This window comes from Gorilla gorilla, chromosome 19 (assembly GCF_029281585.2).
Source record: "Gorilla gorilla gorilla isolate KB3781 chromosome 19, NHGRI_mGorGor1-v2.1_pri, whole genome shotgun sequence".
NCBI classification, from domain to species: Eukaryota; Metazoa; Chordata; class Mammalia; order Primates; family Hominidae; genus Gorilla; species Gorilla gorilla.
The window spans coordinates 112,510,706-112,537,548 of record NC_073243.2 but is presented as its reverse complement, the minus strand read 5'-3'; the positions used below and the strand labels follow the sequence as shown (position 1 = coordinate 112,537,548).

The following is a 26,843-nucleotide window of genomic DNA, read 5'->3' as shown; positions in this document are numbered from 1 at the left end:
TTCCTGCTGTCAAAAGAATATGTGTGAATAAGTCATTTTAACTTATTCTTCTGTTTTTCTTCTATCTTCCTGCCATCATCCCACAGCCTTACTTTAGAAATTTTTTCTTTAGAAAATTGAACAAGTGCTCCTTGTGGTGGCACATACCTCGAGGATGGGAGGCAGGGGTGGAAGGGTCACTTGAGGCCATTAGTTTGACAGCAGCCTGGCCAACAAAGTGAGACCCCATGTCTGCAAAACAATTTAAAAATTAGCCAAGTATCGTCATGTATACCTACAGTCCCAGCTACCTCAACTTACGGAGAAAGTTCAGGGCCTGGAGAGAAGGCTGGGCGGCAGGAGCTGGGTCTAAAGAGGCCATTGTAACGATGGAGCTGTGCCTGTGGAGGCTGTTGTGAGGCAGTAGGCTCATCTGCGGAGACTGCCGTGAGGTAGGGTATGGGCCTCAATAGGCCATTGTGAGTCATGAGCTTGGTCTGTAGAGGCTGACTGGAGAGAGTTCTGGGCCTGGCGAGGCTGCCGGGAGGTAGGAGCTGGGCCAAAAGATTTAAGCACATTTACGTTTATTAGGCACTTCATTTCCATTATTACACTGGAATATATAATAAAATAATTATAGAACTCACCATAATGTAGAATCAGTGGGCGTGTTCAGCTTGTTTTCCTGAAACTGGATGGTCCCACCTGAGCGTGATGGGAGAAAGTGACAGATCAATAGGTATTAGATTCTCATAAGCACAGCGCAACCTAGATCCCTCACATGCACGGTTCACAACAGGGTGCGTTCTCCTATGAGAATCTAATGCTGCTGCTCATCTGAGAAGGTGGAGCTCAGGCGGGAATGTGAGCAAAGGGGAGTGGCTGTAAATACAGACGAAGCTTCCCTCACTCCCTCACTCGACACCACTCACCTGCTGTGTGGCTCCTTACGGCTCCATGGCTCAGGGATTGGGGACCCCTGCTCAAGTGCATCCAAAGCGACCCTTCCCACACCAGTCTTCATAGTAGTCAAGGGCAGCAACCACTTAGCTCCCAAGGCATGTGCCTCAGCTGGCATTACATCACAATCAACAGTAAGTGGTAGCTTGAGTCACTGTGAGGTCACTTCCTGGAAATCACCCTAACCCTGGGCCCTGACCCTAAAACCCTAACCCTGGGCCATGACCCTAAAACTCTAACACTGGGTCCTGACCCTAAAACCCTAACCCTGGGCCCTGACCCTAAAACCCTAACCCTGGGACATGGCCCTGAGCCTAAAACCCTAACCCTGGGCCCTTGCGCTGAGCCTAATACCCTAACTGTGGGCCCAGGCCCTGACTGTAAAACCCTAACCATGGGACCTGGCCCTAAAAGAACCCTAACCCTGGGACCTGGCCATGACCCTAAAACAAGCCTAAACCTGGGACCTAGCCCTGACCCTAAAACAACCCTAACCCTGGGCCCTGGCCCGGACCCTAAAACACGCCTAACCCTGGGCCCTGGACCTGACCCTAAAACAACCCTAACCCTGGGCACTGACCCTAAAACAACACTAACCCTGGGCACTGACCCTTAAATAACCCTAACCCTGGGCCCTGGCCCTGACCCTAAAAAAAGCCTAACCCTGGGCCCTGGCCCTGACCCTAAAACAACCCTAACCCTTGGCCCTGGCCCTGACCCTAAAACAACCCTATCCCTGGGTCCTGGCCCTGACCCTACAACAAGCCTAACCCTGGGCCCTGGCCCTAACCCTAAAACAAGCCTAACCCTGGGCCCTGGCACTAAAACAAGCCTAAGCCTGGGCCCAGGTCCTGACCCTAAAACAACCTTAACCCTGGACCCTAGCCCTGACCCTAAAACAAGCCTAACACTGGGCCCTGGCCCTGACCCTAAAACAAGCCTAACCGTGGGCGCTCGACCTGACCCTAAAACAAGCCTAACCCTAGGCCCTGGCCCTGACCCTAAAACAACCCTAAAAGTGGGCCCTGGCCCTGACCCTAAAACAACCCTATCCCTGGGCCCTGGCCCTGACCTAAAACAACCCTAACCCTGGGCCCTGACCCTGAAACAACCCTAACCCAGGGCCCTGACCCTGAAACAACCCTAACCCTGGGCCCTGACCCTGAAACAACCCTAACCCTGGTCCCTGACCCTGAAACAACCCTATCCCTGGGCCCTGACCCTAAAACAACCCTAACCCTGGGCCCTGACCCTAAAACAACCCAAACCCTGGGCCCTCGCCCTGAAAAAACCCTAACCCTGGGCCCTGACCCTGAAACAACCCTAACTCAGGGCCCTGATCCTGAAACAACCCTAACACTGGGCCCTGGTCCTGACCGTACAACAACCCTAAACCTGGGCCCTGGCCCTTACCCTAAATCAACCCTAAACCTGGGCCCTGGCCCTGACCCTAAAAGAAGCCTAACCCTGGGCCCTGGCCCTGACCCTAAAACAACCCTAACCCTGGGCCCTGGCCCTGACCCTAAAACAAGCCTAACCCTGGGCCCTGGCCCTGACCCTACAACAACCCTAACCCTGGGCCCTGGCCCTGACCCTAAAACAACCCTATCCCTGGGCCCTGGCCCTGACCCTAAAACAAACGTATCCCTTGGCCCTGGACCTGACCTAAAACAACCCTAACCCTGGGCCCAGGCCCTGACCCTAAAACACCCCTAAACCTGGGCCCTGCCCCTGACCCTAAAACAACCCTAATGCTGGGACCTGGCCCTGACCTAAATCAACCTTGACCCTGGGCCCTGGCACTAAAACAAGGCTAACCTTGGGCCCAGGTCCTGCCCCCAAAACAACCCTAACCCTGGGCCCTAGCCCCGACCCTAAAACAACCCTAACGCTGGGCCCTGGCCCTGACCCTAAAACAACCCTAACCCAGGGCCCTATCCCTGACCCTAAAACAAGCCTAACGCTCGTCCCTGGCCCTGACCCTAAAACAAGCCTAACCCTGGGCCCTGGCCCTGACCCTAAAACAAGCCTAAACCTGGGCCCTGGCCCTGACACTAAAACAAACATAACCCTGGGCCCTGGCCCTGACCCTAAAACAACCCTAACCCTGGGACCTGACCCTGACCCTAAAACAACCCTAACCCTCGGCCCTGGCCCTGACCGAAAACAACCCTAAACCTGGGCCCCGGCCCTGACCCTAAAACAACCCTAACCCTGGGCCCTGGCACTAAAACAAGCCTAACCCTGGGCCCAGGTCCTGACCCTAAAACAACCCTAAACCTGGGCCCTGTCCTTGACCCTAAAACAAGCCTAATCCTGGGCCCTGGCCCTGAACCTACAACAACCCTAACGCTGGGCCCTGGCCCTGACCCTAAAAGAAGCCTAAGCCTGGGCCTTGGCCCTGACCCTAAAGCAACCCTAACCGTGGGCCCTGGCCCTGATCCTAAAACAAGCCTAACCCCTGAGCCCTGGCCCTGACCCTAAAACAACCCTAACCCTGGGCACTGGCCCTGATCCTAAAACAAGCCTAACCCTGGGCCCTGGCCCTGACCCTAAAACAACCCCAACCCTGGGACCTGGACCTGACCCTAAAACAAGCCTAACCCTGGGCCCTGACCCTGACACTAAAACAACCCTAACCCTGGGCCCTGGCCCTGACCCTAAAAAAACCCTATCCCTGGGCCCTCGCCCTGACCCTAAAACAAGCCTAACCCTGGGCCCTGGCCCTGACCCTAAAACAACCCTAACCCTGGGCCCTGGCCATGACCCTAAAACAAGCCTAACCCTGGGCCCTGGCCCTGACCCTAAAACAACCCTAACCCTGGGCCCTGTCCCTGACCCTAAAACAAGCCTAACCCTGGGCCCTGGCCCTGACCCTAAAACAAGCCTAACCCTGGGACCTGGCCCTGACCCTAAAACAAGCCTAACCCTGGGCCCTGGCCCTGACCCTAAAACAACCCTAACGCTGGGCCCTGGCCCTGACCCTAAAACACCCCTAAACCTGGGCCCTGTCCCTGACCCTAAAACAACCCTAATGCTGGGCCCTGGCCCTGACCTAAAACAACCCTGACCCTGGACCCTGGCCCTGAACCTAAAACAAGCCTAACCCTGGGCCATGGCCCTGACCCTAAAACAAGCCTATCCCTGAGACCTGGCCCTGACCCTAAAACAACCCTAACCCTGGGCCCTGTCCTTGACCCTAAAACAAGCCTAATCCTGGGCCCTGGCCCTGACCCTAAAACAAGCGTATCCGTGGGCCCTGGACCTCACACTAAAACAACCCTAACCCTGGGCCCTGGCCCTGACCCTAAACCAAGCCTAACCCTGGGCCCTGGCCCTGACCCTACAACAACCCTAACCCTGGGCCCTGGACCTGACCCTAAAACAAACCTATCCCTGGGCCCTGGCCCTGACCCTAAAACAAACGTATCCCTTGGCCCTGGCCCTGACCTAAAACAACCCTAAACCTGGGCCCTGGCCCTGACCCTAAAACACCCCTAAACCTGGGCCCTGGCCCTGACCCTAAAACAACCCTAATGCTGGGCCCTGGCCCTGACCTAAATCAACCCTGACCCTGGGCCCTGGCACTAAAACAAGGCTAACCTTGGGCCCAGGTCCTGCCCCTAAAACAACCCTAACCCTGGGCCCTAGCCCTGACCCTAAAACAACCCTAACGCTGGGCCCTGGCCCTGACCCTAAAACAACCCTAACCCTGGGCCCTGTCCCTGACCCTAAAACAAGCCTAACGCTCGGCCCTGGCCCTGACCCTAAAACAAGCCTAACCCTGGGCCCTGGCCCTGACCCTAAAACAAGCCTAAACCTGGGCCCTGGCCCTGACCCTAAAACAAAACTAACCCTGGGCCCTGGCCCTGACCCTAAAAGAAGCCTAACCCTGGGCCCTGGCCCTGACCCTAAAGCAACCCTAACCGTGGGCCCTGGCCCTGATCCTAAAACAAGCCTAACCCTGGGCCCTGGCCCTGACCCTAAAACAACCCTAACCCTGGGCCCTGGACCTGACCCTGAAACAAGCCTAACCCTGGGCCCTGGCCCTGACCCTAAAACAACCCTAACCCTGTGACCTGGACCTGACCCTAAAACAAGCCTAACCCTGGGCCCTGACCCTGACCCTAAAACAACCCTAACCCTGGGCACTGACCCTAAAACATCCATAACCCTGGGTACTGACCCTAAAATAACCATAACCCTGGGCCCTGGCCCTAACCCTAAAACAACCCTAACCCTGGGCCCTGGCCCTGACACTGAAACAACCCTTACCCTGGACCCTGGCCCTGACCCTAAAACACCCCTAAACCTGGGCCCTGTCCCTGACCCTAAAACAACCCTGATGCTGGGCCCTGGCCCTGACCTAAAACAACCCTGACCCTGAGCCCTGGCCATGACCCTAAAAGAACCCTAACCCTGGGCCCTGGCACTAAAATAAGCCTAACCCTGGGCCCAGGTCCTGAGCCTAAAATGACCCTAACCCTGCGCCTTGGCCCTGACCCTAAAACAACCCAAATCCTGGGCCCTGGCCCTGACCCTAAAACAACACAAATCCTGGGCCCTGGCCATGACCCTAAAACAAGCCTAACCCTGGGTCCTGGCCCTGACCCAAAAACAAGCCTAACCCTGGGCCCTGGCCCTGACCCTAAAACAAGCCTAACCCTGGGCCCTGGCCCTGACCATAAAACAACCCTAACCCTGGGCCCTGTCCCTGACCCTAAAACAACCATAACCCTGGGCCCAGGCCCACACCCTAAAACAGGCCTAACCCTGGGCCCTGGCCCTGACCCTAAAACAACCCTAACCCTGGGCCCTATCCCTGACCCTAAAACAAACCTAACGCTCGGCCCTGGCCCTGACCCTAAAACAAGCCTAACACTGGGCCCTGGCCCTGACCCTAAAACAAGCCTAAACCTGGGCCCTAGCCCTGACCCTAAAACAACCCTAACCCTGGGCCCTGGCCCTGACCCTAAAACAAGCCTAACCCTGGGCCCTGGCCCTGACCCTACAACAACCCTAACCCTGGGCCCTGGCCCTGACCCTAAAACAACCCTATCCCTGGGCCCTGGCCCTGACCCTAAAACAAACGTATCCCTTGGCCCTGGACCTGACCTAAAACAACCCTAACCCTGGGCCCAGGCCCTGACCCTAAAACACCCCTAAACCTGGGCCCTGCCCCTGACCCTAAAACAACCCTAATGCTGGGCCCTGGCCCAGACCTAAATCAACCTTGACCCTGGGCCCTGGCACTAAAACAAGGCTAACCTTGGGCCCAGGTCCTGCCCCCAAAACAACCCTAACCCTGGGCCCTAGCCCCGACCCTAAAACAACCCTAACGCTGGGCCCTGGCCCTGACCCTAAAACAACCCTAACCCTGGGCCCTATCCCTGACCCTAAAACAAGCCTAACGCTCGTCCCTGGCCCTGACCCTAAAACAAGCCTAACCCTGGGCCCTGGCCCTGACCCTAAAACAAGCCTAAACCTGGGCCCTGGCCCTGACACTAAAACAAACCTAACCCTGGGCCCTGGCCCTCACCCTAAAACAACCCTAACCCTGGGACCTGGCCCTGACCCTAAAACAACCCTAACCCTCGGCCCTGGCCCTGACCTAAAACAACCCTAAACCAGGGCCCCGGCCCTGACCCTAAAACAACCCTAACCCTGGGCCCTGGCACTAAAACAAGCCTAACCCTGGGCCCAGGTCCTGACCCTAAAACAACCCTAACCCTGGGCCCTGTCCTTGACCCTAAAACAAGCCTAATCCTGGGCCCTGGCCCTGAACCTACAACAACCCTAACGCTGGGCCCTGGCCCTGACCCTAAAAGAAGCCTAAGCCTGGGCCCTGGCCCTGACCCTAAAGCAACCCTAACCGTGGGCCCTGGCCCTGATCCTAAAACAAGCCTAACCCTGAGCCCTGGCCCTGACCCTAAAACAACCCTAACCCTGGGCCCTGGCCCTGATCCTAAAACAAGCCTAACCCTGGGCCCTGGCCCTGACCCTAAAACAACCCTAACCCTGGGACCTGGACCTGACCCTAAAACAACCCTAACGCTGGGCCCTGGCCCTAACCCTAAAACAACCCTAACCCTGGGCCCTGGCCCTGACCCTAAAACAAGCCTAACCCTGGGCCATGGCCCTGACCCTAAAACAAGCCTATCCCTGGGACCTGGCCCTGACCCTAAAACAACCCTAACCCTGGGCCCTGTCCTTGACCCTAAAACAAGCCTAATCCTGGGCCCTGGCCCTGACCCTAAAACAAGCGTATCCGTGGGCCCTGGACCTCACACTAAAACAACCCTAACCCTGGGCCCTGGCCCTGACCCTAAACCAAGCCTAACCCTGGGCCCTGGCCCTGACCCTACAACAACCCTAACCCTGGGCCCTGGACCTGACCCTAAAACAAACCTATCCCTGGGCCCTGGCCCTGACCCTAAAACAAACGTATCCCTTGGCCCTGGCCCTGACCTAAAACAACCCTAAACCTGGGCCCTGGCCCTGACCCTAAAACACCCCTAAACCTGGGCCCTGGCCCTGACCCTAAAACAACCCTAATGCTGGGCCCTGGCCCTGACCTAAATCAACCCTGACCCTGGGCCCCGGCACTAAAACAAGGCTAACCTTGGGCCCAGGTCCTGCCCCTAAAACAACCCTAACCCTGGGCCCTAGCCCTGACCCTAAAACAACCCTAACGCTGGGCCCTGGCCCTGACCCTAAAACAACCCTAACCCAGGACCCTGTCCCTAACCCTAAAACAAGCCTAACGCTCGGCCCTGGCCCTGACCCTAAAACAAGCCTAACCCTGGGCCCTGGCCCTGACCCTAAAACAAGCCTAAACCTGGGCCCTGGCCCTGACCCTAAAACAAAACTAACCCTGGGCCCTGGCCCTGACCCTAAAAGAAGCCTAAGCCTGGGCTCTGGCCCTGACCCTAAAGCAACCCTAACCGTGGGCCCTGGCCCTGATCCTAAAACAAGCCTAACCCTGAGCCCTGGCCCTGACCCTAAAACAACCCTAACCCTGGGCCCTGGCCCTAATCCTAAAACAAGCCTAACCCTGGGCCCTGGCCCTGACCCTAAAACAACCCTAACCCTGGGACCTGGACCTGACCCGAAAACAAGCCTAACCCTGGGCCCTGACCCTGACCCTAAAACAACCCTAACCCTGGGCCCTGGCCCTGACCCTAAAAAAACCCTATCCCTGGGCCCTCGCCCTGACCCTAAAACAAGCCTAACCCTGGGCCCTGGCCCTGACCCTAAAACAACCCTAACCCTGGGCCCTGGCCATGACCCTAAAACAAGCCTAACCCTGGGCCCTGGCCCTGACCCTAAAACAACCCTAACCCTGGGCCCTGTCCCTGACCCTAAAACAAGCCTAACCCTGGGCCCTGGCCCTGACCCTAAAACAAGCCTAACCCTGGGACCTGGCCCTGACCCTAAAACAAGCCTAACCCTGGGCCCTGGCCCTGACCCTAAAACAACCCTAACGCTGGGCCCTAGCCCTGACCCTAAAACACCCCTAAACCTGGGCCCTGTCCCTGACCCTAAAACAACCCTAATGCTGGGCCCTGGCCCTGACCTAAAACAACCCTGACCCTGGACCCTGGCCTTGACCCTAAAACAACCCGAACCCTGGGCCCTGGCACTAAAACAAGCCTAACCCTGGGCCCAGGTCCTGACCGTAAAACAACCCTAACCCTGGGCCCTGGCCCTGACCCTAAAACAACCCTAACGCTGGGCCCTGGCCCTAACCCTAAAACAACCCTAACCCTGGGCCCTGGCCCTAACCCTAAAACAAGCCTAACCCTGGGCCATGGCCCTGACCCTAAAACAAGCCTATCCCTGGGACCTGGCCCTGACCCTAAAACAACCCTAACCCTGGGCCCTGTCCTTGACCCTAAAACAAGCCTAATCCTGGGCCCTGGCCCTGACCCTAAAACAAGCGTATCCGTGGGCCCTGGACCTCACACTAAAACAACCCTAACCCTGGGCCCTGGCCCTGACCCTAAACCAAGCCTAACCCTGGGCCCTGGCCCTGACCCTACAACAACCCTAACCCTGGGCCCTGGACCTGACCCTAAAACAAAACTAACCCTGGGCCCTGGCCCTGACCCTAAAAGAAGCCTAACCCTGGGCCCTGGCCCTGACCCTAAAGCAACCCTAACCCTGTGACCTGGACCTGACCCTAAAACAAGCCTAACCCTGGGCCCTGACCCTGACCCTAAAACAACCCTAACCCTGGGCACTGACCCTAAAACATCCATAACCCTGGGTACTGACCCTAAAATAACCATAACCCTGGGCCCTGGCCCTAACCCTAAAACAACCCTAACCCTGGGCCCTGGCCCTGACACTGAAACAACCCTTACCCTGGACCCTGGCCCTGACCCTAAAACACCCCTAAACCTGGGCCCTGTCCCTGACCCTAAAACAACCCTGATGCTGGGCCCTGGCCCTGACCTAAAACAACCCTGACCCTGAGCCCTGGCCATGACCCTAAAAGAACCCTAACCCTGGGCCCTGGCACTAAAATAAGCCTAACCCTGGGCCCAGGTCCTGAGCCTAAAATGACCCTAACCCAGCGCCTTGGCCCTGACCCTAAAACAACCCAAACGCAGGGCCCTGGCCCTGACCCTAAAACAACCCTAATCCTGGGCCCTGGCCATGACCCTAAAACAAGCCTAACCCTGGGCCCTGGCCCTGACCCAAAAACAAGCCTAACCCTGGGCCCTGGCCCTGACCCTAAAACAAGCCTAACCCTGGGCCCTGGCCCTGACCATAAAACAACCCTAACCCTGGGCCCTGTCCCTGACCCTAAAACAACCCTAACCCTGGGCCCAGGCCCACACCCTAAAACAGGCCTAACCCTGGGCCCTGGCCCTGACCCTAAAACAACCCTAACCCTGGGCCCTATCCCTGACCCTAAAACAAACCTAACGCTCGGCCCTGGCCCTGACCCTAAAACAAGCCTAACACTGGGCCCTGGCCCTGACCCTAAAACAAGCCTAAACCTGGGCCCTAGCCCTGACCCTAAAACAACCCTAACCCTGGGCCCTGGCCCTGACCCTAAAACAAGCCTAACCCTGGGCCCTGGCCCTGACCCTACAACAACCCTAACCCTGGGCCCTGGCCCTGACCCTAAAACAACCCTATCCCTGGGCCCTGGCCCTGACCCTAAAACAAACGTATCCCTTGGCCCTGGACCTGACCTAAAACAACCCTAACCCTGGGCCCAGGCCCTGACCCTAAAACACCCCTAAACCTGGGCCCTGCCCCTGACCCTAAAACAACCCTAATGCTGGGCCCTGGCCCTGACCTAAATCAACCTTGACCCTGGGCCCTGGCACTAAAACAAGGCTAACCTTGGGCCCAGGTCCTGCCCCCAAAACAACCCTAACCCTGGGCCCTAGCCCCGACCCTAAAACAACCCTAACGCTGGGCCCTGGCCCTGACCCTAAAACAACCCTAACCCTGGGCCCTATCCCTGACCCTAAAACAAGCCTAACGCTCGTCCCTGGCCCTGACCCTAAAACAAGCCTAACCCTGGGCCCTGGCCCTGACCCTAAAACAAGCCTAAACCTGGTCCCTGGCCCTGACACTAAAACAAACCTAACCCTGGGCCCTGGCCCTCACCCTAAAACAACCCTAACCCTGGGACCTGGCCCTGACCCTAAAACAACCCTAACCCTCGGCCCTGGCCCTGACCTAAAACAACCCTAAACCTGGGCCCCGGCCCTGACCCTAAAACAACCCTAACCCTGGGCCCTGGCACTAAAACAAGGCTAACCTTGGGCCCAGGTCCTGCCCCTAAAACAACCCTAACCCTGGGCCCTGGCCCTGATCCTAAAACAAGCCTAACCCTGGGCCCTGGCCCTGACCCTAAAACAACCCTAACCCTGGGACCTGGACCTGACCCTAAAACAAGCCTAACCCTGGGCCCTGACCCTGACCCTAAAACAACCCTAACCCTGGGCCCTGGCCCTGACCCTAAAAAAACCCTATCCCTGGGCCCTAGCCCTGACCCTAAAACAAGCCTAACCCTGGGCCCTGGCCCTGACCCTAAAACAACCCTAACCCTGGGCCCTGGCCATGACCCTAAAACAAGCCTAACCCTGGGCCCTGGCCCTGACCCTAAAACAACCCTAACCCTGGGCCCTGTCCCTGACCCTAAAACAAGCCTAACCCTGGGCCCTGGCCCTGACCCTAAAACAAGCCTAACCCTGGGACGTGGCCCTGACCCTAAAACAAGCCTAACCCTGGGCCCTGGCCCTGACCCTAAAACAACTCTAACGCTGGGCCCTGGCCCTGACCTTAAAACACCCCTAAACCTGGGCCCTGTCCCTGACCCTAAAACAACCCTAATGCTGGGCCCTGGCCCTGACCTAAAACAACCCTGACCCTGGACCCTGGCCTTGACCCTAAAACAACCCGAACCCTGGGCCCTGGCACTAAAACAAGCCTAACCCTGGGCCCAGGTCCTGACCCTAAAACAACCCTAACCCTGGGCCCTGGCCCTGACCCTAAAACAACCCTAACGCTGGGCCCTGGCCCTAACCCTAAAACAACCCTAACCCTGGGCCCTGGCCCTAACCCTAAAACAAGCCTAACCCTGGGCCATGGCCCTGACCCTAAAACAAGCCTATCCCTGGGACCTGGCCCTGACCCTAAAACAACCCTAACCCTGGGCCCTGTCCTTGACCCTAAAACAAGCCTAATCCTGGGCCCTGGCCCTGACCCTAAAACAAGCGTATCCGTGGGCCCTGGACCTCACACTAAAACAACCCTAACCCTGGGCCCTGGCCCTGACCCTAAACCAAGCCTAACCCTGGGCCCTGGCCCTGACCCTACAACAACCCTAACCCTGGGCCCTGGACCTGACCCTAAAACAAACCTATCCCTGGGCCCTGGCCCTGACCCTAAAACAAACGTATCCCTTGGCCCTGGACCTGACCTAAACCAAGCCTAACCCTGGGCCCTGGCCCTGACCCTACAACAACCCTAACCCTGGGCCCTGGACCTGACCCTAAAACAAGCCTAACCCTGGGCCCTGACCCTGACCCTAAAACAACCCTAACCCTGGGCACTGACCCTAAAACATCCATAACCCTGGGTACTGACCCTAAAATAACCATAACCCTGGGCCCTGGCCCTAACCCTAAAACAACCCTAACCCTGGGCCCTGGCCCTGACACTGAAACAACCCTTACCCTGGACCCTGGCCCTGACCCTAAAACACCCCTAAACCTGGGCCCTGTCCCTGACCCTAAAACAACCCTGATGCTGGGCCCTGGCCCTGACCTAAAACAACCCTGACCCTGAGCCCTGGCCATGACCCTAAAAGAACCCTAACCCTGGGCCCTGGCACTAAAATAAGCCTAACCCTGGGCCCAGGTCCTGAGCCTAAAATGACCCTAACCCTGCGCCTTGGCCCTGACCCTAAAACAACCCCAACGCTGGGCCCTGGCCCTGACCCTAAAACAACCCTAATCCTGGGCCCTGGCCATAACCCTAAAACAAGCCTAACCCTGGGCCCTGGCCCTGACCCAAAAACAAGCCTAACCCTGGGCCCTGGCCCTGAACCTAAAACAAGCCTAACCCTGGGCCCTGGCCCTGACCCTAAAACAACCCTAACCCTGGGCCCTGTCCCTGACCCTAAAACAACCCTAACCCTGGGCCCAGGCCCAGACCCTAAAACAGGCCTAACCCTGGGCCCTGGCACTGACCCTAAAACAACCCTAACCCTGGGCCCTATCCCTGACCCTAAAACAAACCTAACGCTCGGCCCTGGCCCTGACCCTAAAACAACCCTAACCCTGGGCCCTGGCACTAAAACAAGCCTAACCCTGGGCCCTGGCCCTGACCCTAAAACAAGCCTAATCCTGGGCCCTGGCCCTGAGCCTACAACAACCCTAATGCTGGGCCCTGGCCCTGACCCTAAAACAAGCCTAACCCTGGGCCCCGGCCCTCACCCTAAAACAACCCTAACCGTGGGCCCTGGCCCTGACCCTAAAACAAGCCTAACCCTCGGCCCAGGTACTGACCCTAAAACAACCCTAACCCTGGGCCCTGGCCCTGACCCTAAAACAACCCTAACGCTGGGCCCTGGCCCTGACCCTAAAACAACCCTAACCCTGGGCCCTGGCCCTGACCCTGAAACAAGCCTAACCCTGGGCCCTGGCCCTGACCCTAAAACAACCCTAACCCTGGGCCCTATCCCTGACCCTAAAACAAACCTAACGCTCGGCCCTGGCCCTGACCCTAAAACAAGCCTAACCCTGGGCCCTGGCCCTGACCCTAAAACAAGCCTAAACCTGGGCCCTGGCCCTGACCCTAAAACAACCATAACCCTGGGCCCTGGCCCTGACTCTAAAACAACCCTAACCCTGGGCCCTGGCACTAAAACAAGCCTAACCCTGGGCCCTGGCCCTGACCCTAAAACAAGCCTAATCCTGGGCCCTGGCCCTGAACCTACAACAACCCTAATGCTGGGCCCTGGCCCTGACCCTAAAACAAGCCTAACCCTGGGCCCTGGCCCTCACCCTAAAACAACCCTAACCGTGGGCCCTGGCCCTGACCCTAAAACAAGCCTAACCCTTGGCCCAGGTCCTGACCCTAAAACAACCCTAACCCTGGGCCCTGGCCCTGACCCTAAAACAACCCTAACGCTGGGCCCTGGCCCTGACCCTAAAACAACCCTAACCCTGGGCCCTGGCCCTAACCCTAAAACAAGCCTAAACCTGGGCCATGGCCCTGACCCTAAAACAAGCCTATCCCTGGGACCTGGCCCTGACCCTAAAAGAACCCTAACCCTGGGCCCTGTCCTTGACCATAAAACAAGAATAATCCTGGGCCCTGGCCCTGACCCTAAAACAAGCGCATCCGTAGGCCCTGGACCTGACCCTAATACAAGCCTAATACTTGGCCCTGGCCCTGACCCTAAAACAAGCCTAAACCTGGGCCCTAGCCCTGACCCTAAAACAACCCTAACCCTGGGCCCTGGCCCTGACCATAAAACAAGCCTATCCCTGGGCCCTGGACCTGACCCTAAAACAACCCTAACCCTGGGCCCTGGACCTGACCCTAAAACAACCCTAACCCTGGGCACTGACCCTAAAACATCCCTAACCCTGGGTACTGACCCTAAAATAACCATAACCCTGGGCCCTGGCCCTAACCCTAAAACAACCCTAACCCTGGGCCCTGGCCCTGACACTGAAACAACCCTTACCCTGGACCCTGGCCCTGACCCTAAAACAACCCTAACACTGGGCCCTGGCCCTGACACTGAAACAACCCTTACCCTGGGCCCTGGCCCTGACCCTAAAACACCCCTAAACCTGGGCCCTGTCCCTGACCCTAAAACAACCCTGATGCTGGGCCCTGGCCCTGACCTAAAACAACCCTAACCCTGGGCCCTGGCCATGACCCTAAAACAACCCTAACCCCGGGCCCTGGCACTAAAATAAGCCTAACCCTGGGCCCAGGTCCTGAGCCTAAAACGACCCTAACCCTGCGCCTTGGCCCTGATGCTAAAACAACCCTAAGGCTGGGCCCTGGCCCTGACCCTAAAACAACCCTAATCCTGGGCCCTGGCAATGACCCTAAAACAAGCCTAACCCTGGGCCCTGGCCCTGACCCAAAAACAAGCCTAACCCTGGGCCCTGGCCCTGACCCTAAAACAAGCCTAACCCTGGGACCTGGCCCTGACCCTAAAACAACCCTAACCCTGGGCCCTGTCCCTGACCCTAAAACAACCCTAACCCTCGGCCCTGGCCCTGACCCTAAAACAACCCTAATCCTGGGCCCTGGCGCTGACCTAAAACAAGCCTAACCCTGGGCCCTGTCCCTGACCCTAAAACAACCCTAACCCTGGGCCCTGGCAGTAAAACAAGCCTCACACTGGGCCCAGGTCCAGACCCTAAAACAACCCTAACCCTGGGCCCTGGCCCAGACCCTAAAACAGGCCTAACCCTGGGCCCTGGCCCTGACCCTAAAACAACCCTAACCCTGGGCCCTATCCCTGACCCTAAAACAAGCCTAACCCTCGGCCCTGGCCCTGACCCTAAAACAAGCCTAACCCTGGGCCCTGGCCCTGACCCTAAAACAAGCCTAAACCTGGGCCCTGGCGCTGACCCTAAAACAAACCTAACCCTGGGCCCTGGCCCTGACCCTAAAACAACCCTAACCCTGGGCCCTGGCACTAAAACAAGCCTAAACCTGGGCCCTGGCCCTGACCCTAAAACAAGCCTAACCCTGGGCCCTGGCCCTGAACCTACAACAACCCTAACGCTGGGCCCTGGCCCTGACCCTAAAACAAGCCTAACCCTGGTCCCTGGCCCTCACCCTAAAACAACCCTAACCGTGGGCCCTGGCCCTGACCCTAAAACAAGCCTAACCCTGGGCCCTGGCCCTGACCCTAAAACAAGCCTAACCCTGGGCCCTGGCCCTGACCCTAAAACAACCCTAACCCTGGGCCCTGGCCCTGACCCTAAAACAACCCTAACCCTGGGCCCTGGCACTAAAACAAGCCTAAACCTGGGCCCAGATCCTGACCCTAAAACAACCGTAACCCTGGGCCCTGGCCCTGACCCTAAAACACCCCTAACCCTGGGCCCTGGGCCTGACCTTAAAACAACCCTAACCCTGGGCCCTGTCCTTGACCCTAAAACAAGCCTAATCCTGGGCCCTGGCCCTGACCCTAAAACAAGCCTAACCGTGGGCCCAGGACCTGACCCTAAAACAAGCCTAACCCTGGGCCCTGACCCTGACCCTAAAACAACCCTAACCCTGGGCCCTGGCCCTGACCCTAAAACAACCCTAACCCTGGGCCCTGGCCATGTCCTAAAACAACCCTAACCCTGGGCACTGACCCTAAAATAACCATAACCCTGGGCCCTGGCCCTAACCCTAAAACAACCCTAACCCTGGGCCCTGGCCCTGACACGGAAACAACCCTTACCCTGGACCCTGGCCCTGACCTTAAAACAACCCTAACCCTGGGCCCGGGCACTGACCCTAAAACAACCCTAATCCTGGACCCTGGCCCTGACCTAAAACAACCCTAAACCTGGACCCTGTCCCTGACCCTAAAACAACCGTAAACCTGGGCCCTGGCACTAAAACAAGCCTAACACTGGGCCCTGGCCCTGACCCTAAAACAAGCCTAAGCCTGGGCCCTGGCCCTGACCCTAAAACAACCCTAACCCTGGGCCCTGTCCCTGACCCTAAAACAAGCCTAACGCTCGGCCCTGGCCCTGACCCTAAAACAAGCCTAACCCTGGGCCCTGGCCCTGTCCCTAAAACAAGCCTAAACCTGGGCCCTAGCCCTGACCCTAAAACAACCCTAACCCTGGGCCCTGGCCCTGACCCTAAAACAACCCTAACCCTGGGACCTGGCCCTGACCTAAAACAACCCTAACACTGGGCCATGGCCCTGACCTAAAACAACCCTAAACCTGGGCCCTGGCCCTGACCCTAAAACAAGCCTAACCCTGGGCCCTCACCCTGACCCTAAAAAAACCCTAACCCTGGGCCCTGGCCCTAATCCTGACCCTAAAACAACCCTAACCCTGGGACCTGGCTCAGACCCTAAAACAAGCCTAACCCTGGGCCCTGGCCCTCACCCTAAAACAAGCCTAACCCTGGGCCCAGGTCCTGACCCTAAAACAATCCTAACCCTGGGCCCTGGCCCTGACCCTAAAACAACCCTAACCCTGGGCCCTGGCCCTGAACTTAAAACAACGCTAACCCTGGGCCCTGGACCTTACCCTAAAACAACCCTAAACCTTGGCCCTGGCCCTGACCCTAAAACAACCCTAACCCTGGGCCCTGGCCCTGACCCTAAAACAAGCCTAACCCTGGGCCCTGGCCCTGACCCTAAAACAACCCTAACCCTGGGCCCTGACACTGACCCTAAAACAAACCTATCCCTGGGCCCTGACCCTGACCCTAAAATAAACCCAACCATGGGCACTAACCCTAAAACAATCCTAACCCTGGGCCCTGACCCTAAAACAACCCTAACCCTGGGACCTGGCCCTGACCTAAAACAACCCTAACCCTGGGCCCTGGCCCTGACCTAAAACAACCCTAACCCTGGGCCCTGGCCCTGACCCTAAAACAACCCTAACCCTGGGCCCTGGCCCTGACCCTAAAACAACCCTAACCCTGGGCCCTGGCCCTGACCCTAAAACAACCCTAACCCTGGGCCCTGGCACTAAAACAAGCCTAACCCTGGGCCCAGGTCCTGACCCTAAAACAACCCTAACCCTGGGCCCTGGCCCTGACCCTAAAACAACCCGAACCCTGGGTCCTGGCCCTGAACCTAAAACAAGCCTAACGCTGGGCCCTGGCCCTGACCCTAAAACAAGCCTAACCCTGGGCCCTGGCACTGACCCTAAAACAACCCTAACCCTGGGCCCTGTCCCTCACCCTAAAACAAGCCTAACCCTGGGCCCTGGCCCTGACCCTAAAACAACCCTAACCCTGGGCCCTGGCCCTGACCCTAAAAGAAGCCTAACCCTGGGCCCTGGCCCTGACCCTAAAACAACCCTAACCCTGGGCCCTGGCCCTGACCCTAAAACAAGCCTAACCCTGGGCCCTGGCCCTGACCATAAAACAAGCCTAACCCTGGGCCCTGGCCCTGACCCTAAAACAAGCCTAACCCTGGGCCCTGGCCCTGACCCTAAAACAAGCCTAACCCTGGGCCCTGGCCCTGACCCTAAAACAAGCCTAACCCTGGGACCTGGCCCTGACCCTAAAACAAGCCTAACCCTGGGCCCTGCCCTGACCGTAAAACAACCCTAACGCTGGGCCCTGTCCCAGACCCTAAAACACCCCTAAACCTGGGCTCTGGCCCTGACCTTAAAACAACCCTAATGATGGGCCCTGGCACTGACCTAAAACAACCCTGACCCTGGGCCCTGGCCCTGACCCTAAAACAACCCGAACCCTGGGCCCTGGCACTAAAACAAGCCTAACACTGGGCCCAGGTCCTGACCCTAAAACAACCCTAACCCTGGGCCCTGGCCCTGACCCTAAAACAAGCCTAAGCCTGGGCCCTGGCCCTGACCCTAAAACAACCCTAACCCTGGGCCCTGTCCCTGACCCTAAAACAAGCCTAACACTGGGCCCAGGTCCTGACCCTAAAACAACCCTAACCCTGGGCCCTGTCCCTGACCCTAAAACAAGCCTAACGCTCGGCCCTGGCCCTGACCCTAAAACAAGCCTAACCCTGGGCCCTGGCCCTGTCCCTAAAACAAGCCTAAACCTGGGCCCTAGCCCTGACCCTAAAACAACCCTAACCCTGGGCCCTGGCCCTGACCCTAAAACAAGCCTAACCCTGGGCCCTGGCCCTGACCCTAAAACAAGCCTAACCCTGGGCCCTGGCCCTGACCCTAAAACAAGCCTAACCCTGGGACCTGGCCCTGACCCTAAAACAAGCCTAACCCTGGGCCCTGCCCTGACCGTAAAACAACCCTAACGCTGGGCCCTGTCCCAGACCCTAAAACACCCCTAAACCTGGGCTCTGGCCCTGACCTTAAAACAACCCTAATGATGGGCCCTGGCACTGACCTAAAACAACCCTGACCCTGGGCCCTGGCCCTGACCCTAAAACAACCCGAACCCTGGGCCCTGGCACTAAAACAAGCCTAACACTGGGCCCAGGTCCTGACCCTAAAACAACCCTAACCCTGGGCCCTGGCCCTGACCCTAAAACAAGCCTAAGCCTGGGCCCTGGCCCTGACCCTAAAACAACCCTAACCCTGGGCCCTGTCCCTGACCCTAAAACAAGCCTAACACTGGGCCCAGGTCCTGACCCTAAAACAACCCTAACCCTGGGCCCTGTCCCTGACCCTAAAACAAGCCTAACGCTCGGCCCTGGCCCTGACCCTAAAACAAGCCTAACCCTGGGCCCTGGCCCTGTCCCTAAAACAAGCCTAAACCTGGGCCCTAGCCCTGACCCTAAAACAACCCTAACCCTGGGCCCTGGCCCTGACCCTAAAACAACCCTAACCCTGGGACCTGGCCCTGACCTAAAACAACCCTAACCCTGGGCCATGGCCCTGACCTAAAACAACCCTAAACCTGGGCCCTGGCCCTGACCCTAAAACAAGCCTAACCCTGGGCCCTCGCCCTGACCCTAAAAAAACCCTAACCCTGGGCCCTGGCCCTAACCCTGACCCTAAAACAACCCTCACCCTGGGACCTGGCTCTGACCCTAAAACAAGCCTAACCCTGGGCCCTGGCCCTGACCCTAAAACAAGCCTAACCCTGGGCCCAGGTCCTGACCCTAAAACAATCCTAACCCTGGGCCCTGGCCCTGACCCTAAAACAACCCTAACCCTGGGCCCTGGCCCTGAATTTAAAACAACCCTAACCCTGGGCCCTGGACCTTACCCTAAAACAACCCTAAACCTTGGCCCTGGCCCTGATCCTAAAACAACCCTAACCCTGGGCCCTGGCCCTGACCCTAAAACAAGCCTAACCCTGGGCCATGGCCCTGACCCTAAAACAACCCTAACCCTGGGCCCTGACACTGACCCTAAAACAAACCTATCTCTGGGCCCTGACCCTGACCCTAAAATAAACCCAACCATGGGCACTAACCCTAAAACAATCCTAACCCTGGGCCCTGACCCTAAAACAACCCTAACCCTGGGACCTGGCCCTGACCTAAAACAACCCTAACCCTGGGCCCTGGCCCTGACCTAAAACAACCCTAACCCTGGGCCCTGGCCCTGACCCTAAAACAAGCCTAACCCTGGGACCTGGCCCTGACCTAAAACAACCCTAACGCTGGGCCCTGGCCCTGACTTAAAACAACCCTAACCCTGGGCCCTGGCCCTGACCCTAAAACAACCCTAACCCTGGGCCCTGGCACTAAAACAAGCCTAACCCTGGGCCCAGGTCCTGACCCTAAAACAACCCTAACCCTGGGCCCTGGCCCTGACCCTAAAACAACCCGAACCCTGGGCCCTGGCCCTGAACCTAAAACAAGCCTAACGCTGGGCCCTGGCCCTGACCCTAAAACAAGCCTAACCCTGGGCCCTGGCACTGACCCTAAAACAACCCTAACCCTGGGCCCTGTCCCTGACCCTAAAACAAGCCTAACCCTGGGCCCTGGCCCTGACCCTAAAACAACCCTAACCCTGGGCCCTGGCCCTGACCCTAAAAGAAGCCTAACCCTGGGCCCTGGCCCTGACCCTAAAACAACCCTAACCCTGGGCCCTGGCCCTGACCCTAAAACAAGCCTAACCCTGGGCCCTGGCACTGACCCTAAAACAACCCTAACCCTGGGCCCTGTCCCTGACCCTAAAACAAGCCTAACCCTGGGCCCTGGCCCTGACCCTAAAACAACCCTAACCCTGGGCCCTGGCCCTGACCCTAAAAGAAGCCTAACCCTGGGCCCTGGCCCTGACCCTAAAACAACCCTAACCCTGGGCCCTGTCCTTGACCATAAAACAAGAATAATCCTGGGCCCTGGCCCTGACCCTAAAACAAGCGTATCCGTAGGCCCTGGACCTGACCCTAATACAAGCCTAATACGTGGCCCTGGCCCTGACCCTAAAACAAGCCTAAACCTGGGCCCTAGCCCTGACCCTAAAACAACCCTAACCCTGGGCCCTGGCCCTGACTATAAAACAAGCCTATCCCTGGGCCCTGGACCTGACCCTAAAACAACCCTAACCCTGGGCCCTGGACCTGACCCTAAAACAATCCTAACCCTGGGCACTGACCCTAAAACATCCCTAAACCTGGGAACTGACCCTAAAATAACCATAACCCTGGGCCCTGGCCCTAACCCTAAAACAACCCTAACCCTGGGCCCTGGCCCTGACACTGAAACGACCCTTACCCTGGACCCTGGCCCTGACCCTAAAACAACCCTAACACTGGGCCCTGGCCCTGACACTGAAACAACCCTTACCCTGGGCCCTGGCCCTGACCCTAAAACACCCCTAAACCTGGGCCCTGTCCCTGACCCTAAAACAAACCTGATGCTGGGCCCTGGCCCTGACCTAAAACAACCCTAACCCTGGGCCCTGGCCATGACCCTAAAACAACCCTAACCCTGGGCCCTGGCACTAAAATAAGCCTAACCCTGGGCCCAGGTCCTGAGCCTAAAACGACCCTAACCCTGAGCCTTGGCCCTGACGCTAAAACAACCCTAACGCTGGGCCCTGGCCCTGACCCTAAAACAACCCTAATCCTGGGCCCTGGCAATGACCCTAAAACAAGCCTAACCCTGGGCCCTGGCCCTGACCCAAAAACAAGCCTAACCCTGGGCCCTGGCCCTGACCCTAAAACAAGCCTAACCCTGGGACCTGGCCCTGACCCTAAAACAACCCTAACCCTGGGCCCTGTCCCTGACCCTAAAACAACCCTAACCCTCGGCCCTGGCCCTGACCCTAAAACAACCCTAATCCTGGGCCCTGGCGCTGACCTAAAACAAGCCTAACCCTGGGCCCTGGCCCTGACCCTAAAACAACCCTAACCCTGGGCCCTGGCAGTAAAACAAGCCTCACACTGGTCCCAGGTCCAGACCCTAAAACAACCCTAACCCTGGGCCCTGGCCCAGCCCCTAAAACAGGCCTAACCCTGGGCCCTGGCCCTGACCCTAAAACAACCCTAACCCTGGGCCCTATCCCTGACCCTAAAACAAGCCTAACGCTCGGCCCTGGCCCTGATCCTAAAACAAGCCTAACCCTGGGCCCTGGCCCTGACCCTAAAACAAGCCTAAACCTGGGCCCTGGCCCTGACCCTAAAACAACCCTAACCCTGGGCCCTGGCCCTGACCCTAAAACAACCCTAACCCTGGGACCTGGCACTAAAACAAGCCTAACCCTGGGCCCTGGACCTGACCCTAAAACAAGCCTAATCCTGGGCCCTGGCCCTGAACCTACAACAACCCTAACGCTGGGCCCTGGCCCTGACCCTAAAACAAGCCTAACCCTGGTCCCTGGCCCTCACCCTAAAACAACCCTAACCGTGGGCCCTGGCCCTGACCCTAAAACAAGCCTAACCCTCGGCCCTGGCCCTGACCCAAAAACAAGCCTAACCCTGGGCCCTGGCCCTGACCCTAAAACAAGCCTAACCCTGGGACCTGGCCCTGACCCTAAAACAACCCTAACCCTGGGCCCTGTCCCTGACCCTAAAACAACCCTAACCCTCGGCCCTGGCCCTGACCCTAAAACAACCCTAATCCTGGGCCCTGGCGCTGACCTAAAACAAGCCTAACCCTGGGCCCTGGCCCTGACCCTAAAACAACCCTAACCCTGGGCCCTGGCAGTAAAACAAGCCTCACACTGGTCCCAGGTCCAGACCCTAAAACAACCCTAACCCTGGGCCCTGGCCCAGCCCCTAAAACAGGCCTAACCCTGGGCCCTGGCCCTGACCCTAAAACAACCCTAACCCTGGGCCCTATCCCTGACCCTAAAACAAGCCTAACGCTCGGCCCTGGCCCTGATCCTAAAACAAGCCTAACCCTGGGCCCTGGCCCTGACCCTAAAACAAGCCTAAACCTGGGCCCTGGCCCTGACCCTAAAACAACCCTAACCCTGGGCCCTGGCCCTGACCCTAAAACAACCCTAACCCTGGGACCTGGCACTAAAACAAGCCTAACCCTGGGCCCTGGACCTGACCCTAAAACAAGCCTAATCCTGGGCCCTGGCCCTGAACCTACAACAACCCTAACGCTGGGCCCTGGCCCTGACCCTAAAACAAGCCTAACCCTGGTCCCTGGCCCTCACCCTAAAACAACCCTAACCGTGGGCCCTGGCCCTGACCCTAAAACAAGCCTAACCCTCGGCCCTGGCCCTGACCCTAAAACAACCCTAACCCTGGGCCCTGGCCCTGACCCTAAAACAAGCCTAACCCTGGGACCTGGCCCTGACCCTAAAACAACCCTAACCCTGGGCCCTGGCCCTGACCCTAAAACAACCCTAACCCTGGGCCCTGGCACTAAAACAAGCCTAAACCTGGGCCCAGATCCTGACCCTAAAACAACCGTAACCCTGGGCCCTGGCCCTGACCCTAAAACACCCCTAACCCTGGGCCCTGGGCCTGACCCTAAAACAACCCTAACCCTGGGCCCTGTCCTTGACCCTAAAACAAGCCTAATCCTGGGCCCTGGCCCTGACCCTAAAACAAGCCTAACCGTGGGCCCAGGACCTGACCCTAAAACAAGCCTAACCCTGGGCCCTGACCCTGACCCTAAAACAACCCTAACCCTGGGCCCTGGCCCTGACCCTAAAACAACCCTATCCCTGGGCCCTGGCCATGTCCTAAAACAACCCTAACCCTGGGCACTGACCCTAAAATAACCATAACCCCGGGCCCTGGCCCTAACCCTAAAACAACCCTAACCCTGGTCCCTGGCCCTGACACGGAAACAACCCTTACCCTGGACCCTGGCCCTGACCTTAAAACAACCCTAACCCTGGGCCCGGGCACTGACTCTAAAACAACCCTAATCCTGGACCCTGGCCCTGACCTAAAACAACCCTAAACCTGGACCCTGTCCCTGACCCTAAAACAACCGTAAACCTGGGCCTTGGAACTAAAACAAGCCTAACACTGGGCCCAGGTCCTGACCCTAAAACAACCCTAACCCTGGGCCCTGGCCCTGACCCTAAAACAAGCCTAAGCCTGGGCCCTGGCCCTGACCCTAAAACAACCCTAACCCTGGGCCCTGTCCCTGACCCTAAAACAAGCCTAACGCTCGGCCCTGGCCCTGACCCTAAAACAAGCCTAACCCTGGGCCCTGGCCCTGTCCCTAAAACAAGCCTAAACCTGGGCCCTAGCCCTGACCCTAAAACAACCCTAACCCTGGGCCCTGGCCCTGACCCTAAAACAACCCTAACCCTGGGACCTGGCCCTGACCTAAAACAACCCTAACCCTGGGCCATGGCCCTGACCTAAAACAACCCTAAACCTGGGCCCTGGCCCTGACCCTAAAACAAGCCTAACCCTGGGCCCTCGCCCCGACCCTAAAAAAACCCTAACCCTGGGCCCTGGCCCTAACCCTGACCCTAAAACAACCCTAACCCTGGGACCTGGCTCTGACCCTAAAACAAGCCTAACCCTGGGCCCTGGCCCTGACCCTAAAACAAGCCTAACCCTGGGCCCAGGTCCTGACCCTAAAACAATCCTAACCCTGGGCCCTGGCCCTGACCCTAAAACAACCCTAACCCTGGGCCCTGGCCCTGAATTTAAAACAACCCTAACCCTGGGCCCTGGACCTTACCCTAAAACAACCCAAAACCTTGGCCCTGGCCCTGATCCTAAAACAACCCTAACCCTGGACCCTGGCCCTGACCCTAAAACAAGCCTAACCCTGGGCCCTGGCCCTGACCCTAAAACAACCCTAACCCTGGGCCCTGACACTGACCCTAAAACAAACCTAACTCTGGGCCCTGACCCTGACCCTAAAATAAACCCAACCATGGGCACTAACCCTAAAACAATCCTAACCCTGGGCCCTGACCCTAAAACAACCCTAACCCTGGGACCTGGCCCTGACCTAAAACAACCCTAACCCTGGGCCCTGGCCCTGACCTAAAACAACCCTAACCCTGGGCCCTGGCCCTGACCCTAAAACAAGCCTAACCCTGGGACCTGGCCCTGACCTAAAACAACCCTAACGCTGGGCCCTGGCCCTGACTTAAAACAACCCTAACCCTGGGCCCTGGCCCTGACCCTAAAACAACCCTAACCCTGGGCCCTGGCACTAAAACAAGCCTAACCCTGGGCCCAGGTCCTGACCCTAAAACAACCCTAACCCTGGGCCCTGGCCCTGACCCTAAAACAACCCGAACCCTGGGTCCTGGCCCTGAACCTAAAACAAGCCTAACGCTGGGCCCTGGCCCTGACCCTAAAACAAGCCTAATCCTGGGCCCTGGCACTGACCCTAAAACAACCCTAACCCTGGGCCCTGTCCCTCACCCTAAAACAAGCCTAACCCTGGGCCCTGGCCCTGACCCTAAAACAACCCTAACCCTGGGCCCTGGCCCTGACCCTAAAAGAAGCCTAACCCTGGGCCCTGGCCCTGACCCTAAAACAACCCTAACCCTGGGCCCTGGCCCTGACCCTAAAACAAGCCTAACCCTGGGCCCTGGCCCTGACCCTAAAACAAGCCTAACCCTGGGCCTTGGCCCTGACCCTAAAACAAGCCTAACCCTGGGCCCTGGCCCTGACCCTAAAACAAGCCTAACCCTGGGCCCTGGCCCTGACCCTAAAACAAGCCTAACCCTGGGACCTGGCCCTGACCCTAAAACAAGCCTAACCCTGGGCCCTGCCCTGACCGTAAAACAACCCTAACGCTGGGCCCTGTCCCAGACCCTAAAACACCCCTAAACCTGGGCTCTGGCCCTGACCTTAAAACAACCCTAATGATGGGCCCTGGCACTGACCTAAAACAACCCTGACCCTGGGCCCTGGCCCTGACCCTAAAACAACCCGAACCCTGGGCCCTGGCACTAAAACAAGCCTAACACTGGGCCCAGGTCCTGACCCTAAAACAACCCTAACCCTGGGCCCTGGCCCTGACCCTAAAACAAGCCTAAGCCTGGGCCCTGACCCTAAAACAACCCTAACCCTGGACCCTGACCCTAAAACAACCCTAACCCTGGGCGCTGACCCTAAAACAACCCTAACCCTGGGACGGGACCCTAAAACAACCCTAACCACGGGCCCTGACCCTAAAACAACACTAACCCCGGGCCCTGTCCCTAAAACAACCCTAACCCTGGGCCCTGACCCTAAAACAACCCTAAAACTGGGCCCTGACCCTAAAACAACCCTAACCCTGGGCCCTGACCATAAAACAACCGTAACCCAGGGCCCTGACCCTAAAACAACCCTAACCCTGGGCCCTGAACTTAAAACATCCCTACCCCTGTGCCCTGACCCCAAAACAACCCTAACCCTGGGCCCTGACACTGAGCCTAAAACCCTAACCTTGGGCTCTGGCCCTGAGCCTGAAACCCCAATCCTGGGCCCTGGCCCTTACCCTAAAACCCTAACCCTGGGCCCTGACCCTGAGCCTAAAACCCTAACCCTGGGCCCTGTCCCTGAGCCTAAAACCCTAACCCTGGGCCCTAACCCTAAAAGAACCATAACCCTGGGCCCTGACCCTAAAACAACCCTAACCCTGGGCCCTGACCCTAAAACAACCCTAACCCTGGGCCCTGACCCTAAAACAAACCTAACCCTCAGCCCTGACCCTAAAACAACCATAATCCTGGTCCCTAGCCCTGACCCTAAAAGAACCCTAACCCTGGGACCTGGCCATGACCCTAAAACAACCCTAACCCTAGGCCCTGGCCCTGACTCTAAAACAACCCTAAACCTGGGCCCTGGCCCTGAGCCTAAAACCCTAACCCTGGGCCCTGGACCTGAGCCTGAAACCCTAACCCTGGGCCCCGAACCTAAAACAACCCTAACTTTGGGCCCTGGCCCTGACCCTAAAACAACCCTAACCCTGGGCCCTGACCCTAAAACAACCCTAACTTAGAGCCCTGGGCCCTGACCCTAAAACAACCGTAACCCAGGGCCCCGGGCCCTGACACTAAAGCCCTAACACTGGGCCCCGGGCCCAGGTCCTAAAGCCCTAACCCTGGGCCCCGGGCCATGCCACTAAAGCCCTAACCCTGAGCCCCGGGCCCTGCCCCTAAAGCCCTAACCCTGGGCCCCGGGCCCGGGCCCTGGCCCTAAAGCCCTAACCCTGGGCCCTGGGCCCTGGCCCTAAAGCCCTAACCCTGGGCCACGGGCCCTGGCCCTAAAACCCTAACCCTGGGCCCGGGGCCCTGAGCCTAAACCCTAACCATGGGCCCTGGCCCTGAGCCGAAAAACCTAACCCTGGGCCCTGGCCCTGAGCCGAAAACCCTAACCCTGGGCCCTGACCC

General features: G+C 58.1%; 1 long non-coding RNA gene across 2 annotated transcripts in view; it reads right to left on the bottom strand.

Annotated features, from left to right (window-relative positions):
• Nucleotides 1-276: 276 nt before the first annotated feature.
• Nucleotides 277-26,843, bottom strand: part of LOC134757644 (uncharacterized) — a 149,272-nt gene continuing 122,705 nt past the window's right edge. The window contains exons 1-3 of one of the 2 annotated variants that reach the window (XR_010131866.1): nt 912-1,192; nt 627-684; nt 277-533 (exon numbers count right to left, since the gene is read on the bottom strand). This is a non-coding gene — a long non-coding RNA (uncharacterized lncRNA). Of the gene's footprint in view, nt 534-626; nt 685-911; nt 1,193-26,843 lie in introns of those variants that run through there. The other variant, XR_010131867.1, reaches the window with a different exon arrangement.